Here is a 17,403-nt window from a genome sequence, read left to right on the forward strand (position 1 = left end):
AGAAGAGGGCCAGTATCAGGGAAACCAAGGCTTGCCCAGGGACCTTCTCGTAGACTTTTCTGAGGTCTCCCTGGCCAGAAGGTGGCAATGAATGACAATCCTGAATGAGGCAACCACCCCACCCACACACCAGGGCACTCTCCTCATCTGCTTGAACAGCTGCCACCCAAACCTCATTTTTACATGCCATGGAGTGTCCTCCTCACCATCCCTGAACACACGCAACAGGCACCCAACCTGGTGGCCTTTGCCTGGAGTGTTTCTCCCCGACCTCCGCAGGCTCACGCCTCCCATCCCTCTCTGAGTCACCTCTCGAGAGGTCACTCAGCTGTCTGACACTGTAGCCGCTGGCGGATCACCCTACTTGCCCTTTTCTTCTGTAGCAGTGTCTCCTGCAGGCCTGTGCTGTGAGTGACCTGTCATCTGTCCCAGTGCGAGGCCAGGCCTGAGCTGTGGGAGCCTCTCACAGTCTCTGCCGTTCTTCCCGTTCCCGGCAGGGGTGGAGCACGGAGCTGCTCCTGCCCCGCTTTCAGCTCCAGATGCTTAAGGAAACTGTGTGGCTGTTAGTGTCCCAGTTTGCTCTGCTGTCCTTGAACTGCAGCCCACTCCTCTGGAGGGGGCCTTCCCTGGGGTGGGGCCGTGGATGGGGGGATGACAGAGTGGGGCACAGGGCTGAGGAGCTCCATTCCAGAAACAGCAATGTCCGTGCAAGGCATTGCCTGTGGGAAAGGGGGTGGACGTGAGGGGTTGTGGTGGAGACTAGAGAGGATGACATCATGACATGGGCATTTCTGGAATCTTCCAAGAAATTTACTTTCAATGTGTGCTTCTTAGATACCAGAGCTGTCAATCACCCAGAGCAAGAATCCATCCAGCGTGAGCAGGGCGTCTCCTAGAGCCCCCGAAGCTATGCTGATTCACATGGGACTGCCGTGGGGTCAGTGGTTATTAATTAGCACAGGGAACAGCAAAGGGGCTCTTATGGGTGAACAGCAGTGTTGAAAACACTGCTTGAGTGGTTAGAGGCAGTGCCCACCCCAGGGAAAGGCACCCGGCCTGTGTCCAGCACAGGTCAGGGCTGTCCTGGCAGCTATACTCCCAACTTGGGGGCACCCAGAGGACAAATTGCTGGGACCTCTGGAGTCACAGAGCAGGCCAGGGCTGGCCACCAACACAGGTTCGTTCTTGAAGCATCCCTGACCAGACAGTGAGGCTGGAGGTCCCTAAGCCTCAGCCACAGTCACTTGCCCAGGCCACCCCTTGCTGCAGACAGGCGTGCAGGTGCAGGACCCACCACAGGCACCTCTTTTGGCCCACCCAACTCCATCTCCCACTCTGAGGGTCTCACCCTACACAGGGACACCCAGCAGGCACCTCTGAGCCCCACCCACAAGACCCTTGGGCTCCAGGAGAGGAGGCAGACACTGGAGGGGCACAGAGAAAGTGGCCAGGGAAGGGTCAGGAAGGAGGGACAGGGCATGGACCTGACCCTATGGGCTTGGACCTCCTGAAGCCTGGACCCAGGCAGGGGCCCCCACTTGCTGGCTCTAAGGCAGGGGATGCTGCCATGGTTTTCATGGTGAGGCTGGGTAACCTGCGTCCTCTGTGTAAGGCAATAGCTGAGAGGGACACGCTCCTCTCACATGGCCACAGTGAGTGGAGAAGACTTCAGGGCAAACTGTCTCCCAAGTCAGAGCCTGCGACCGGCTCGGGTCCTTCCATGACTCACTACTGAGGCATCGGAAGGGCCCTGGCAGGGATTTGCAAGTATGCCTTGGGGCCTCCATGGACAAACTTCCAGGGGTGCTCTGAAACCAGCCCCTGGCCTCTGCTGCCCCCCCCCAGATAAATGTGCTCAGAGAGCAAAGGCAAGGTGGCACAGCGGGGGGCTGGGGCCAGGGGAGAAGGGATCAAGACTGCCTTGGCCCCAGGAAAGAAGGAGCCCAGGCGTCCTCAGCTGGGATTGGGGTGCTGGGAGCTCCAGGGACCCAAGGCTCCCAGTCCTCAACAGAGGGGTGTCCAAAGTCGGAAATGCAGGGCAGGCTGGGATTGCAGGGGCAGCGGGAGAAGGGGCGACCCTTAGGGGGTCTTAGGGGCAGTGAGGACCTAGGGTGGGCACTGTGGGATGGGTGGCCAGCTCACAGCAACTGAAACTGATGACACTGTGTCCCAGTGGCTGGGTGTATGAGTCAGCACAGGCTGCCTAACAAAGCCCCACACACTGGGGACTAAACCACAGAAACTCTGCATCTCAGTCTGGAGGCCAGAAGCCAAGGTCAAGCATGGACAGGGCTGGTTCCTTCTGAGGCTGGGAGGGAGTGTCTGTTCCAGGCCTCCCCGCAGTGTCTGGTGGCCTCAGACATTGTCTGTGGGTGGCTGTCTTCTCCCTGTGCCTTTACATTGTCTTCATCTTCTCTGTGTCCAAATTTCCCCTTTTAATAAAGATGTACATTACATCAGATCAGGGCTCCCCTAATGAGCACTTCTTCACCTGGTCATCTGGTCAACCTCACACCTTGAAGAACGGTTCTTCGGGCTGTGGCTGCTTCCCCCACCCCCATCCCAAGCTTCAGTCTCCTCCCCACAGCCCTGCACAAGCACAAACTTGCATTTAGTTTTATGAGCTAGAAATTTAACATCAAGTCCTTTCTGCTACTTACATCTCTACATTAGGACCTGGCAGGACAGGTGCATTGTGTCCCTGGTTTGCACTGAGCTGGTTCAAGTGTCCTCATTCCCAGCCTCAGCAGGACGGTGCCCTGGGAATGTGCAGAATCACTTTATGTCTGTCTACCTCCAGCAAACACTGCCCCTGTGTTCTGAGGAGGAGCAGAAGGGGACATTTGCCTTGGTCTCCTCTGACGGTAGAGGTTCCTGGAATTGCACTGAGGAGACATTGAGAGCATTATTGAGGCTCACGCTCCCCTGGACAGATTTTATTGTTTTAATATATAAATAGTTTCCTTTAAAAAATGAGCCACAAATCTCATGGTACATCCTTTTATGTGCATGAGCTCTAATTACCTGATATTTTGGAAGCGCCTGAAAAATTGTATTTCTAATTCCTCCAAGGCCTTTCATGAAAGAACTTGTTATAACTGCCAGGCTCGCCCTCTCTGGATTCAGACGTCGTGGCCCTGTGAGCAAGGCCGACAGCTTGGCCCCCTTTGGGAACGGGCCTTGCAGCCGTTAGCATTTATAGCCCCAGTATGACGTGTATGCTAATGATGTCTCTGGATATTTGCACTGTTGACGCATGTTTGGTGTTTGCAGGGAGTGCAGAACAAGCAAATTCTCGCCACCCCAACACGCTCAGTGTCATTTCATCATCGTACACCATTGAGTCACATCTCCAGGCCCAGAGCAAATATTGGCCTGGCCCCCAGCCCTGTGGGTGCAGACAGGTGATCTCAGAGGTGCGGCCTGCCGGGGTCTCTGAACCCAGCTCATGCACGGCAATTGAGCCCTCTGGAACCCCCCATTGCAGAGACCTGGCTGAGGGCTGTGTTCCCCTTTCCCCCCATTCCCTGTCACCCTCTGAGGCTGTGTGTCTGTCCTTCATGGAATTGGGCCTTCTTTCAGCTCTGGACATGCACTGACTGATCAATGACTCTTGAATGTCACTCAGTGTATCTTGCTACCAGGAAAACTGTTCTCTCCACCTGCAACTTGTTAGAAAGAGTTCTGAAACCTTTTGGAGGTGTTCAGAGTGGAAAGTCTCTCTGGTAAGGGAGCCTGCATGTAAAACCTGAAACTGGAGGAGACACGGGGCAGGGCCATCAGCAGAGGCTGGTGGGTTACCCTGAGGTCAGAAAGCAACTACTGGCCCCAGCTTCCGAATTCCGCCACCTGGTACAGCTGGCTTCAGCCCCACAAGCAAATGCTGAGCTCGAGACTGACTGTCATGCAAGCAACGGTCAAGACCCGGGAGGAATAGGAGAAGAAAAGCCATGATTTGCGGACTTGGGAGCTTGTGGTGTAGACTTGGCAGAGATGGGATCTGAGCAGTTAATGTCAAACAGGAGGGCACCATATATGTCTGTACCCAAGACCCTGAGGCAACCGCAAGGGCGGATGTACACAGACCACTGGTTACCCCTGCATCCTTGCTGCCCTCTCTCTTGGTAATAAGAACCCCTACTTTTAGCTGCATACATTGCATTCATGCTACATTACGGCTGAGTGAGGAATGTTCTATCCAGAGGTGATGACAGCTGCTCACGCCACCATTTAAAGTGGCACAACCACTATGAGGCAACGTGGAAGTCTGAATCCCAACTCTTCTCTGAGCACATTGTAATACAAAAGTCCTAATTTTAGCTGGATACATCCCCCATCCTCTCTTGTAGCTAGTTATGGCCTAAATTTTGTGGGCCTAAATTTCGGGCAACATATTTTAGGCAGAAGTGTGTGCAAACTCCAGAAAGCATCCTTAAGGGGTAGGACCATGCTCCTGCTATGGACTGAATTGTGTCCCTCTAAATTCATGTTGAAGCTCTAACCCCCAATGTGATTGTATTTAGAGATGGGGCCCTTGGAAGATAATTGAGTTTAGATGAAGTCATGAGGGTGGGGCCCTCATGGTGGGATTAGTGTCCTTATGAGAAGAGGAAGAGACACCAGGGCTCCCTCTCTCTGCCACATGAGAATACAATGAGAATATGACCAGCTGCAAGCCAGGAGGAGGGTCCTCACCAGAACCCGACCATGCTGGCACCCTGGTCTCAGACTTCCAACCTTGACAACCGTGGAAAAGTAAATCTCTGTTGCTTAAGCCATCCAGTCTGTGGGATTTTGTCATGGCAGCCCAGGCAGCCTTCCTTCCTTCGTTCCTTCCTCCTTCCCGCTGGCTAGAATGCCCAAGCAGCCATCGTGGTGCACGGGGAGCTCCCAGTGACAGAGCTGTTCAGGGAAATGAATGTTGTTCTAGCCAACCCAGATCACCCACCACAGTCAACTCTGATTCGCAGTATGTTCTGAGATAGAGCCTACATCTGAACCATGAGCATGAGTATGTCTTTTACTCTGATTTTCTACTGAAAGAAAAACTAAGTAATTGTTTTGCCTGAAAATTCTCACCACCACCTGAAGTACATTTTTCTGTGACCACCTTCCCAATTTAGGTGAGCGTTTCCAGAAGCTGCCCTAACATATTGTCACATACGTGGTGGCTTAAAACAACTGAAATTTATTCTCTCGCAGTTCAGGAGGCCAGAAATCCAAAATTGAGGTGTCCTCAAGATGTGCTCCCACTGACAGCTCTAGGGGAGGACACTTCCTTGCCTCTCCCAGCTCCTGGTGACTCCAGGTATCCTCAGCTTGTGGCTGCATCACTCTGATCTCTGCCTCCATCGTCATATGGCCTTCTCTTCTGTGTCTGTGTCTCTCCTTTGTGTGTCTCTTATAAGAACACTTGTCAGGAAATTTAAGGTCCAGGCATATAATCCAGAATGATTTCATCTCATGATTCTTAAAACATCTGCAAAAATACTTTCCCCAAATAAGGTCATGTTTAAAGATTCCAGAGATTTGATGTGGACATGGCATTTAGGGGACCACCTATTGGCCTATCACCAGATAATCCCAAACAGAACACGTGTGCCCTTGCAGAAAGCTTCAAGGACATGCAGACATCCCCAGGCAGCCTTTGGTGCCAAGGGAGGCTTCCCCGGCTCCTCCTCTTGGCTCTGAACCTCTTGCTGGTGTGCCCAGATGTCACCTTGTGGGATACCAGGATTGTGCCTCCTGGCCTGGCCTCATGGGATCAGCAGCAGACCCACGCCATCTGCCTGGATTCAATATGTCCTTGCAGGCCTTTTCTTGGTCCCCAGCTCTGTAGCTGCCAGCCATGAGCTGAGAGGCTCCAGACCCTCTCTTTTACCCTGGCCCACTCCCTCACCTCTCTTGTGCTCCCCGTGTCCTTGGCAGGTTCGTCCTCCTCACTCCCCCACTACACTCCTGGGGACAATCATCATCACCACATCTCCTTTTCAGGCTTCCCTCCTCAGTGTGTGAGGCAGCTCATTCCTCACTCGTCCCCCTGCCCATGACCCCAGACCCTCCCTCCAGCAGGGAAGTCTGTCTCAGAGGGCAGATGGTAGAGGGCTGTGAGCCCCGACAGGAGGGAGCCAGTCAGTCCTGGAATCCTGCCCCCACCTCCTAGCACGAGCAGACCTAGAGCCTGGAGCAGACCTGGAGGAGCCCCCCCACCCCACATTCATATCCATCTGCAACCTGTGCCTGTGGCCTTGTTTGGAAGTAGGACCTTTGCAGAGGCACTCAAGTTCAGATAAGGTCACACTAGAGTAGGTGGGCCTTAATGCAATGACAGTGTTCAGACACAGACATGCAGGGAGAAGGCCACATGGGGCGAGATCAGAGGGAGGCTGCACCCCTGGCATTGCCAAGGAGTGCGGCAACCCGGAAGACGCAAACAAGGTTTTCCCAGGGACACATCCTGCCTTGATCTGGGGCTTCTGGCCTCCAGAAGTGGGAGGGTGAATCTCTGTTTTTTCAGCCACCCCCTTTGTGGTACTTTGTTATGGAAGCCCTGGGAAATGAATACCCCATCTAACCAGGGCTTCTGGGCTGGGCTCCAAGAGGGATTGGTGACAGAGCCCTGCAGTGGGTAAGAATCACAACTGCTGAGGACCTCGCCTCTCCCCGCTTGGGACAAAAGTTCCTCAGGGTCAATGAGTGGCTGCAGCCCTGAGCCTGGGGCTGGGGTCTGCACAGTACTCCTGGTCTGGAACCAGAAGTGGAAGGAGGTGGCACTGCCCACTGGGGAGCATGGAGGCTCGGCTGGAGCCCCTCCCATGCAGTCCCTCGCTTGGCACCTGGGGGAGACTGTCCCCCCTCCAAACCCTTCGGAGATGATCCCATTTCTCACGACACGGAGGGCTGAGCACAGCTCACACCCTGGAGTGAGGCTAGGCAGACAGCGATGCCCGAGAGCTCCCATCCAGGAGGAAAGAGGTGCTGGGAGAGGACGTGGCGACACATTGGGGCCTTAGAGATACCTGCCACTCCCCAGCAGGGAACAGTTGGAAACTTGAAAAAAATTAATAAAGAAATAATATCGGCTGCCCTCCAGTGAAAGCTGCCTTGTGGCGGCTACATTGGGGTGCAGTTTTATGCGTGATGTCATTCAGCTTTCACCACTACGCCATGTGGTGTGTACGCCACACTGTATGAAACTGAGTGATGTTTATAATTATGAGCAAAGGAAGCCATGTGAGTGAGCAGTGACCAGAAAACGATGCATCTGAGTAATAGAATATTACACAGTCATGGACAGCCATGTTTTTGAAGAACATTCAATGACGTGGAAAACGTTGACACAATCATTTTAAAAGAGAGAAGAGGGCATGAAGCTCAGGACGCACTAGCCCAGTTTAGTACAGTAACAGCACGTGCGCGCACAGAGAACAGATGTTCTAGGACATGCAGCCAAGCATGAAAGATTGTCACCTCTGGGCAGTGACATCTCAGGTGGTTTTAAGTTTCTTGTTTGCGTTATTCAACATTTTCCAAATTCATTAAATTGTAAATGAAAAATGCTTCTCAATTTGTGATGGAAAAAAATTTTTTTTTGTCCTTTTTTGTGACCGTGCTCATCCAGTGAGCGAACCGGCCATCCCTATATAGGAACTGAACCCGCAGCGGAAGCGCTGCTGCGCTCCCAGCGCTGCACTCTCCCGAGTGAGCCACGGGGGTTGGCCCGGAAAAAAATTTTTGATGGAAAAAAATCCTGCCAACAAGAAACAGAAAGAGTACACAGAGGAGTACAAAGGAGCAAGGGGAAGGGTTTGCTGCCCTGTGAAGTCCTTGAGTCTGCAGCCATGTTGCTGTTGTTTTCAGAACATTCTGGAAGTCTCCGACCCCTGGGGAAGGAAGGCCTAAGTTGGGGTCCCAGGTCTCAGGAGCCCCTCCCCAGCCTCCCTCCTCTCTCCAAGGGCTGTGAGGAGCGGGCTTGGCCCCCAGAAGCTCCTGCGCCTGGAGGGTTTCCCACTTGGGGCTGTCAGGGTCTGTAGGTTCTGGCTCCCAGAAGACGCCCCCACGCCCAGAGGCCACCAGGCTGGGGTTCCTCAGGTGTGGAGCCCAGCAGAGCGTACCGCTAGGGGGAGGGGCCAAGTCCTGTGGGACTTGGGCACCGGGCTCACTGCACACAGAGAAGAGACTGGCTTCTGAGCTGTCTCCACAGCAGCAAAGTGCCAAGATCCTTCCTCAGCCCAGGCTCCAGCGGCGATTTGGGACACACAAAATGGATGCAGTGAGCCCAAGAGATGACAGAAGTTCAAAGGGAAGGGCAGGGAAACCCAGACAGGGCCACTGTGGGGTGAAGAGTCCACCTGGGGAACAGATCCCAGTGCTCCCACAGGGAGCAGGTGGCCACCTTCCCTCGGGTGGCAGGTTGGACTCGGCTCATCTGAGTGGAGAAGCGTCTCACCAGGCTTCCAGGGGCACCGCCCTCTCCAGCTTGCTGAAACCACCAGCAAGAAAATGGACCCGCATCTGAGTCCCGGGAGGGTCACCAGGCAGGGACACATTCCTCATAGAGAACGTCCGGTCTGTACCATCACTCAGATGCTCAGGCTCTGACTTGGTGTAGATCAAGCTTCTCAACCCAGCACGATCACCATCTGGGATAGAAGAGACCTGTGCCTTGTGAGATGCTAACGGCACCCACACTGTGACAGCCAAAACCATCCGCAGGCATTGCCAATGTGAGAACCGCCAAAATAGGGGGAGCCGGCTGAGGAGAAGGTGGAAACCTTCCCGGGCTCCCTTCTAGGTCCACAGTCTGCAGGTCCTGGGGTGGGGGGAGGTTATTTGTGCAAAAATGACTTGAGCACATTGGGAGGGAGAAGCTGGGTGGGGATGGAGGTGGGCACGGGGGTGAGTGTCAGCAGGGTGTGTCCTCAGCACAGAGCAGGAGCAGCCCAAGGGGCACAGGGAGCACAGGGCGGCACCAGGAAAGATCCCTCTGAGTCTGCAGAAGAGATTTGACAACTCGAAATATTTGCATCAACAGTTTGTGATTGAATGACCCTAGCTTCTGGAACGTGCCAACTCTGTGGGCCCCTTGGTAAGAGAAAACCCTTTGCAGGGAAGCTGGGGGTGGGGTCTGAGTGGGGACCCCACTCATGGGGCTGTTCCTGGGGCTGCCCCACCTGCTCTTCCTTCTGCCCTCCTCCCGCAGCTGCCCTGGGCTGTGTGTGTAGCTGGGGGAGTCGGGGGAGTCGGCTAAAGTAAAAGAAGAGTTAACACAAAATGGAAATGTGTTTAAATTAATGAAGAATATTTGCATTGTTAAAAACAAGACATTTAATTTAAATTATATCCCCACCCTGTACTATAAGAGCAGCAGGCACGACTCCAGAGTGGTCCCAGGGGTCAGATTGGTCCTCGTGGGCCCCATGCACAGCATGGTGGGGTGTGGTGCCACTCCTCCACTGTGAGACAGCACAGCCCCCTCCACGGCCTGGGGTGCTTTTAGCTACTTATTTTGATAACAGGCAATTCCAGGAAGAGACGTAAAATCCCAAAGAGCATGCCCTGTTGTCTTCCTTACCTCCATTTCCAACTGTAGTGGGTTGAATGGTGAGCCCCCAAAGACAGGTCCACCCAGAGCCTGCCAGTGTGACCACATTTGGAAAAGGGTCTTTGCAGATGGAATGAAGTTAAGGATCTCTAGATGAGATTGTTCTGGATTGGAGTGGGCCCTGAATCCAACGAGAGCATCCCTGTCAGAGAAGAAAAGGGGAGAAGAGACAACAGGGGAGGAGGCCACATGAAGACAGAAGCAGAGTCCAGAGTGATGCCACCACAAGCCAAGGGACACCTGGAGCCACCAGGAGCTGGGAGAGGCAAAAAAGGAGTGTCCCCTAACATCCTCAGAGAAAGCATGGCCCTGCCAATACCACAAACTGTGAGAGGATAAGTTTCTATTGTTTAAAGCCACAGGGTTTGTGGTGCAGCAGCCCCAGGAGGCTCCCATGCCGGCCCTCTCCAGAGGTGCTGCCTCGGCACCCTGCTTCTTGTAATTAGCAGGAACTTGGGGGGAGGGTTCACACATACAGCCGCCTCATGCTTTTGAACAGCTGCCTAATAGTAATTCCCCTGTCTAGATGTATCATGATTTATCTGACAGGCTCTTATGGGGCACGTTGAAGGTGTTTCCAGCTTTTGATTACTGCAAGTAAAGCTGCATCAATACCATTGTGCAAATGTTATTTAGCACATATGTGACTATATCTGCAGAGAAAACTCCTAGAAATGAAGCAGCTGGGTATATGCATCATAGATTTTTATACCTACTTCCCAAGTGCCTTCTGTAGAAGGTGTCGCAAGCTGACCTCCACCAGAAAGCTGTTGGAACGCCTTTTCCTACTCCTCCACCAACAGTGTGTTTTTACACACTTTTGTCTTTGCCAATCTGACAGGGTAAAATGGTATTACATTCCAGTTTTAACTGGCATTCTCTCTCCCTTTTTTTCTAATTGCATGTGAGTATCTTCTCATATATTCAAGAGCCTTTGTATTTCATTTTTGGGAGCTGGTTTTGAACTTAGCCTATTTTCTGTTACTTTGCTGGTCTTCATTTCATTGATATCGAGAAAATTTTCAAGTGTGAATGAATGAGAACTTTCTCTGTGATGTGGGCTGCAGATACAATGTTTCATTTCTCACTGGTCTCTTGTCTTTGTTTATAGTGTTTTTGTTTCTCACCAGGCAAACATTTTTTGTTATTGAGTTTTTCATGGCTTCTGCGTTTATGTTACACTTCAGAAGATCTTCCTCCTTCAAAAGTAGTCAAGGAAACGACTCTGTGCTTTCTTCCAGTATGTTTAAGGTTTCCAATTTTACAAGAAAACCTTTGCTATAGCTGTAATATATGGAGGGCTCAGGGGTGAAGTTGAAGTAATGCCCTCTTTTCTAAGAGCAGGACCAACACCACTTAAGATAGCCCCTCCATTATGTGAAAGTTAGGTGGGAAAGTGGGGGTGGGACGGGAGGAGCTCCGGTAACTGCAAAATTAGCTCATGTATTGTTGGCTTGCTCGCATTGGCTAATACCTCTTGGCGCGGTGATCGGGCGACGGAGTTGCTGCGCTTGCAGCTTTAAAAACCAAGAACAAAGATAGTTCGGCACAGCACCTTGAATTGGCTGGTGCGGTCTGGCTGCTGGAAATAAAAATCTTTTTTTCTTTTTCTGTATCGGTCTCCAACACCTATAACAAAGTAGGCTGCAATGTTATTGTTTTCTAGAGCGCTGTCTAGCTGTCTCAGCAAGATCTACTAAACAATTGGACTGTGACACACTGAGAGTAGATGGCAATTCTTCCTTGCACTACATACCTATGTGTGTTCAGGTTCACTTCTGGCTCCTCTGCTTTATTTCACTGTCTGTCTAGTGTGTGCATGTTTCAATTATTGCAACTATATAGGCTCTATGAATATGGAGATCTATTTTAAGACATTTCCTAACATCAAACCATCTTCACATCCCATGCGGTCATGGCTTATAGTTTTTACACAATTTAACTCATATTTTTGTATTGATATTCATTTGTGAGATTGACTTATGGTTTTCTTTCTGTGCTTATCTCATTGGGTTTTGGTATCATTCTTATGCTAGCTTCATAAAGAGAATTTGGAAGTTTTCTTTCCCTGTTTACACTTTGCAGCACTGGCGGTGTCCATTTCTTAAAGGTGTGGTGGAATGTCCTGTGAAACCACTGAGGCCTGAAGCCATTTGTAGCTTTGTCATTGTACCAGCACTACAGTCCTAGGTATCTATAGCTAAGATCATGGAATAGCATGTGGGTAATGCAGTAGGAGCCCCACCCACAGGCAGGCAATAAGGGGTGCATTGTCTATAGGAAATTTAAAAATGATAGTGAAATGATAGTGCCATCAATTCTAAGCAGTCATTTAGATGAGACTATTTAGATGAAAAACCATTTAGATGAGAGGACTCTCTGCCTTGATATGCCACCCCTGGGGTATCATGAAGCCCACCTTCCTGAGCAAGCCAGCATAGCTCCTGAGCCTCTGCAGGCCCTGGCTTTACAGCTGGATTGGTATGCAATTACATTATATTCAAATCATGCTGATTCATAACGCCCAGAATGAGAAGACAGAGAACAAGAATTTTTCATCAAATTAGTTCTGTGACTTTAAAAATATTAGAGAAACTGTCAAAGAATCCCTAAAGCTTCCAAAAAAATTTAAGCATGGTATTTTCTTAAAAAATTAAACATACCATATGATCCAGCAATTCTTTTTCTGAGTGTATACCCAAAAGAATTGAAAGTAGGGATTTGAAGAGATATTTGAGCACCCACGTTCATAGCAGCACTACACAATAGCCAAAAGGTGGGAGCGACCCAAGTGCCCACTGATGGATGAATGGATAAGCAAAATATGGTACACACATATAATGGAATACTATTCAGCCTCAAAAAGGAAGGGAATTCTGACACATGCTACAACATGGATGACCCTTGAGGACGTTGTGCCAGGTGAAATAAGCCATACACAGAAGGACAAACATTGTATGATTCCACCCCTATGCAGTCTCTAGGGTGGTCAACTTCATAGAGACAGAAAATAGAAGGGTGGCTGCCAGGGGTTGTGGGAGGGGAATGAGGAGTGAGTGTTTAGTGGAAGAGAGTTTCTGCTTGGAAGATGAAAACTTCTGGAGGTAGATGGTGGTGACAACCGCACAACACTGAATGGACCTGATGCCGCTGAACTGTGCACTTAAACATGGTGAAGACGGTAAATTTTATGTCATGTGTATGTTATGTATATTTTACCACAATAAAATAAACAAAGAAATTCAAAAAAATAAAAAGTTCTTTAACTTGTTAAAAGTCAACAGAAAAGTTACTGTTAAAATTCAAAACAAAAAGAAAAGAAAAGAAAAAAAGGAGAAAAGATACAACCAAAGCGAAAGCCTGGCTGTTTGGATCTGCTGCCGGACTGTCACGCCTGTCACTCAGAAACAGTCCCTGCCGGGCCTCCCTGCCCCACTGCCACACAGCCCTGTTGGGATCCAGCCAGAGCAGGTTTGGAAATGCCTTCGACTCTACTCTGGTCTGGCTCCGCGTGGCCTGCTACTTTCCAGCAGGTCACTCCTCCCGCAGTGTGCCACCCAGCCTCTTCCACCAACACAGCCTTGTCAGAAGCTCCATCCCTGGTTTCATTTCATAAACTCATGAATTTTATTTCCAGGGCTCCAGGGCTGGTCTGCCCATGAGCAGCCCTGAGAAATGGGGTGCTGTACACTTGGGGTGTGAGGATTTCCTGTGGGCAGAGGCCTGGCTGTGCTGGGGTGTCAGCACCTCCTCCCTGGACAGCCTCTGGAACAGCCTGAACCGCCTGGCTTCCCCCCTTGCAGAGAAAGGCTCTTCTTATTCCCAAACTGTGGGTCTGGATCACAGGGAACCTTGCAGAGCCTCCCACGCAGAACAACAGGGAGGTCGCACAGCTGCCTCAAGCACCCAGACACTGCAGAAAAAGCCTCTGCTCCCCAGTCAGAGTTGCCTACTTTCCTTTCTCATTTCACAGGCAAAGTGAGTCCCTGAAACAGCTGTCCTCCCAGCTCAGATGTGGGGAGAAATGGCCTGGAGCAGGCGGAAACATTTACAGAAACTACCAGCTCATTCTATGGCATTAACCCCTTGTGAAAGAACACAGCACATGAGATGGGAAAAATAGGGATATTTTCCTCATAGGGTTTCCTTACGAGAGGGTATGGCCTGTGGGTGCTAATGCTGATCACACCGCTAATAGCTTCATTCCAAAGCACACCTTAAAAGTCTCATTTAAATATTGCAAACAATACATTGGAGATGGAAATAAAGACTCATGGGTATTTCAGAACCTGTAGCATTTAAATACATCGCCTGCTTCAGACGTGTATGGGGATGGCAAAGACGGGTGTGGGGAGGGAGGGGAGCTCTTTTCTCAGATCCATCGCTGCAGGCTTTGAGGAGAACTCTGAACACACTGAACTGTTTCACAGCCTCCGGCCTCCCTTGAGCCAACATATATTTATTGACAAGTGGGCGGGGACTGGTGGGCCCCTGAGCCCAGGGTCACCAGCTGCTGTGTTATTAACATTCACCCATCCACCGTGGCAGGGTCAGTCACACCCTGGTAGTCTCCCACCTGTGAGGAAGCAGTGAGATGTTGTGGCCCGATCCCCTCTCTTGGGTTGATTGGTCCTCGGCCGCCCTTCCCGGACCTGCTGGAACCGGGTACACTCGGGACTCTCCTTTTGCTGTTTCAGACCAACGCACCCAACACCAGCCTCAATTCAGTGTGACTCAGTGAGTCTGTCCTGCCTATTTTTACAGTTCCCCCGACTACTGTCTCCGTACGACTCAGGTCTCTATGAAAGCCCAGGCATCTGGCAGAGGGAACCCTTCTCATGCCCCCCGGCTATTGAAGGATGCTTCATTAGCTGGTCGGTTGGCTTTTCTCTCAAAAAGAAGGTGGGCAACAGAGAGGATGCTCTTTGTTGGCACGCTTCTTCTGCCAGGCCTGACTGCCCTTTCTCACTCTCTACATGGGATCTTCATGATCCAAACCTCCATGCTCCATGACCTTGGGCTGTCTCCTGGCCAATTTCTTGGCCTCCAGAGAGACACTGAACCTAAATGTCTCATTTTCTACTGTACTCCATGCTCTACGCCTCTGGGCTGCTCTATGCCTCTGGGCCGTCTCCTGGCCAATTTCTCAGCCTCCAGAGAGACATTAAAACTCAAATGCCTCATTACAATGGATCCCAGTGGCCACAAGATGGCACTCGATTTAGACACTCACTGAAATGGCAAAAGCTGTAGAGATTCCTTGTTCAGGCCTTCTCCTATCTCTGAACATGTTCATCTCTCTGTCAAAACTGTCCTATGTCTCAAATTCTCCTAGCTCATGCTCGACCTCTCCTTCCAGATTCAGATCAATCTCCTGATCTGTCAGCCCTCCACATTTCTCTCTCTTCCCCACACCTGACCTCCAGATGCTCGTCCTCAGCCCAACTCCTCCCCTTCTCCCCCTTCCGTTAGGTAACAACTCCGCCTCAGCTCTGGCTTTTTATAACCCTTCAATGAAGTGTCAGGGATGGAAGGAATCATCCAAGTCCATGTACAGGGAGCAGGTCTGGATGGCAGCTCAGGTACATGCTCAAAATAATAGGTGGCCTGTGGGAGCCATTGCTGTTCCTTGCACAGACCCAAATTGGAACTACCAGGCTGGCCACAGGGATCGGGATCTCCAGGATAACATGATCACACACCTACTTCACAGCCTCCAACAGTCTACTCACAGGTCAGTCAATTATGACAAGCTTAGAGAAATCACACAGAGATCCACTGAAAATCCCAGCAAGTTCCTAACCTGCCTCTCTGAGGCTTTACATGAATACACACGTATAGACCCAAACTCCCCTGCAGTCATGGCCCTCTTACACTCTCACTCCATTACCCAATCAGCCCCTGCTATTTAAAAAAAAACTATAAAAGAGATCAGGCCAAATACCAGCTCCTGGCTAATGCCATCTACGGCTCACATACTCCAAAGCTGGCTGCCTCAAGGGGCAAGCCACCTGAGAACTGCTTCAAATGCGGTCAACTGGGCCACTTGGCATAGGCCTGTCATAAACTGTCCTCACTGCAAATGGCCAGGTCACTGGGGGATTGACTGTGCCACTTGCCAGAGAGGGAGTGGCCTGGTCCCCAAACTACAGCCGTAGGCTTCATGGCCATCTCTACCGGAGCTTCTCGGCTTTGCCCAGGAGGAGGACTAATTATGCCCAGGGCCTGAAGCCCTCACAGAGATCACCATGCATGAGCCTATGGTAACTCATAGCAGGTAAGCGGATCTCTTCTGTCATTGGTACAGGGGCCATTTACTTTACCCTTCCTGAATATGCAGGACAAACAACCCCATCCTCTATCACAATAGTAGGGGTCAAGGGATCAGAATACCACCCATGGATCACTCAAACCCTTTCCTGCACCCTACACCACACCCAATTCACACACAAATTCTTAATAATGCCTCAATGCCCAGCCCCCCTTACTGGGATGGGACATTCTTTTCAAATTCAAAGTTACTCTTACCCTAAAAACTTTAACTCCAGCTACAATACTCCAGTTACAGGCCACACCCAGACCTGGCCCCTGAGGCTTCCACCTTCCCCTCCCCCTCAGACAAGGTCAATCCCTAGTACACGCCGTTCCCAACAACTCACTTGGACAGTACTACCTCAGGGGGTTCAGGATAGCCCCCACTTTCCGGCCAGGCCTTAGCTCAAGACTTATCTGAACTTCTCCCCGCAACCTCTAGCTATGAGGATTCACAGGCCCACACTGTTGCTACTCCTACCACAAAGAGTGAAATCCTTTCTTTCTTGGGGCTTGCAGGGTATCTTCGCCTATAGATTCCTAACTTTGGCAGCTAGTAAAGCCACTTTATGGGGCAGCCAAAGGGATTCCTGCCATTCCCTTAGATCCCACAAAGCTCATTCATTCTCCCTTCCAGTGATTAAAAGCCGCTCTCCTCACAGCCCCAGCTGTATCCCTCCCAAACCTATCTCATCCTTTTATCCTATACGTCACCCAAACCCAAAGATTGGCAGTCAGGGTTTTGGGACAAAAGGCAGGAGATATTTTCTTCCTGGTTACAAACCTCTCTAAACGACTAGACACCACAGCCTGGGGATGGTCCCCCATTTCAGGGCCTTGGCGGCAGCCGCCCTTTTAACATAAGAAAGCTCTAAACTAACTTTTAAACAACAGTCAAGACCTTCTCAGCCATAAGGCCAAGTCAATTCTCTCCCTTTCCTGCCTACAACTTATTTTTCTTACTTTCATTGAAAACTTCTAGTTCTCCTTTAAACCTTGCCCTCCCTTAAAAATCCAGCCACTCTCATCCCAAAACACTCATGACCCTTAGAACACAATTGCATGGAGGCTTTAGACCTCTTTCTCAATCTCTTTCCACGTATCTCCCCACATCCCATTACATGGTTCACAGATGGGATGGCCACTTCCATGCCCACCCCCTGGGCAGGTTATGCCATAGTAAATCTAACACAAACTATTGAGGCTGCACAACTCCCAAAGGAGGTTGGGGTTATACACTGCAGAGGACACCAAACCTCCAATGACCCCATAGCCCAGAGAAACAAACTGGCGGATCTAACTGCAAAACAGGCTGCTCAATCACCAGACCCCCACTCTTCTTCTCCTGCTCAGGTCCTTTTCATGGCCCCTATGCCGTTATCCCAATGCACACCCCAAGAAATACAACAGCTCCAATGGTTGGGAGCACAGAGAAAGGACAACTGGTATACTCTCTCCGGTCACTATGTCCTCCTTACTACACAAGC

The sequence above is a fragment of the Cynocephalus volans genome, chromosome 1, assembly GCF_027409185.1.
Source record: "Cynocephalus volans isolate mCynVol1 chromosome 1, mCynVol1.pri, whole genome shotgun sequence".
Taxonomy (NCBI): Eukaryota; Metazoa; Chordata; class Mammalia; order Dermoptera; family Cynocephalidae; genus Cynocephalus; species Cynocephalus volans.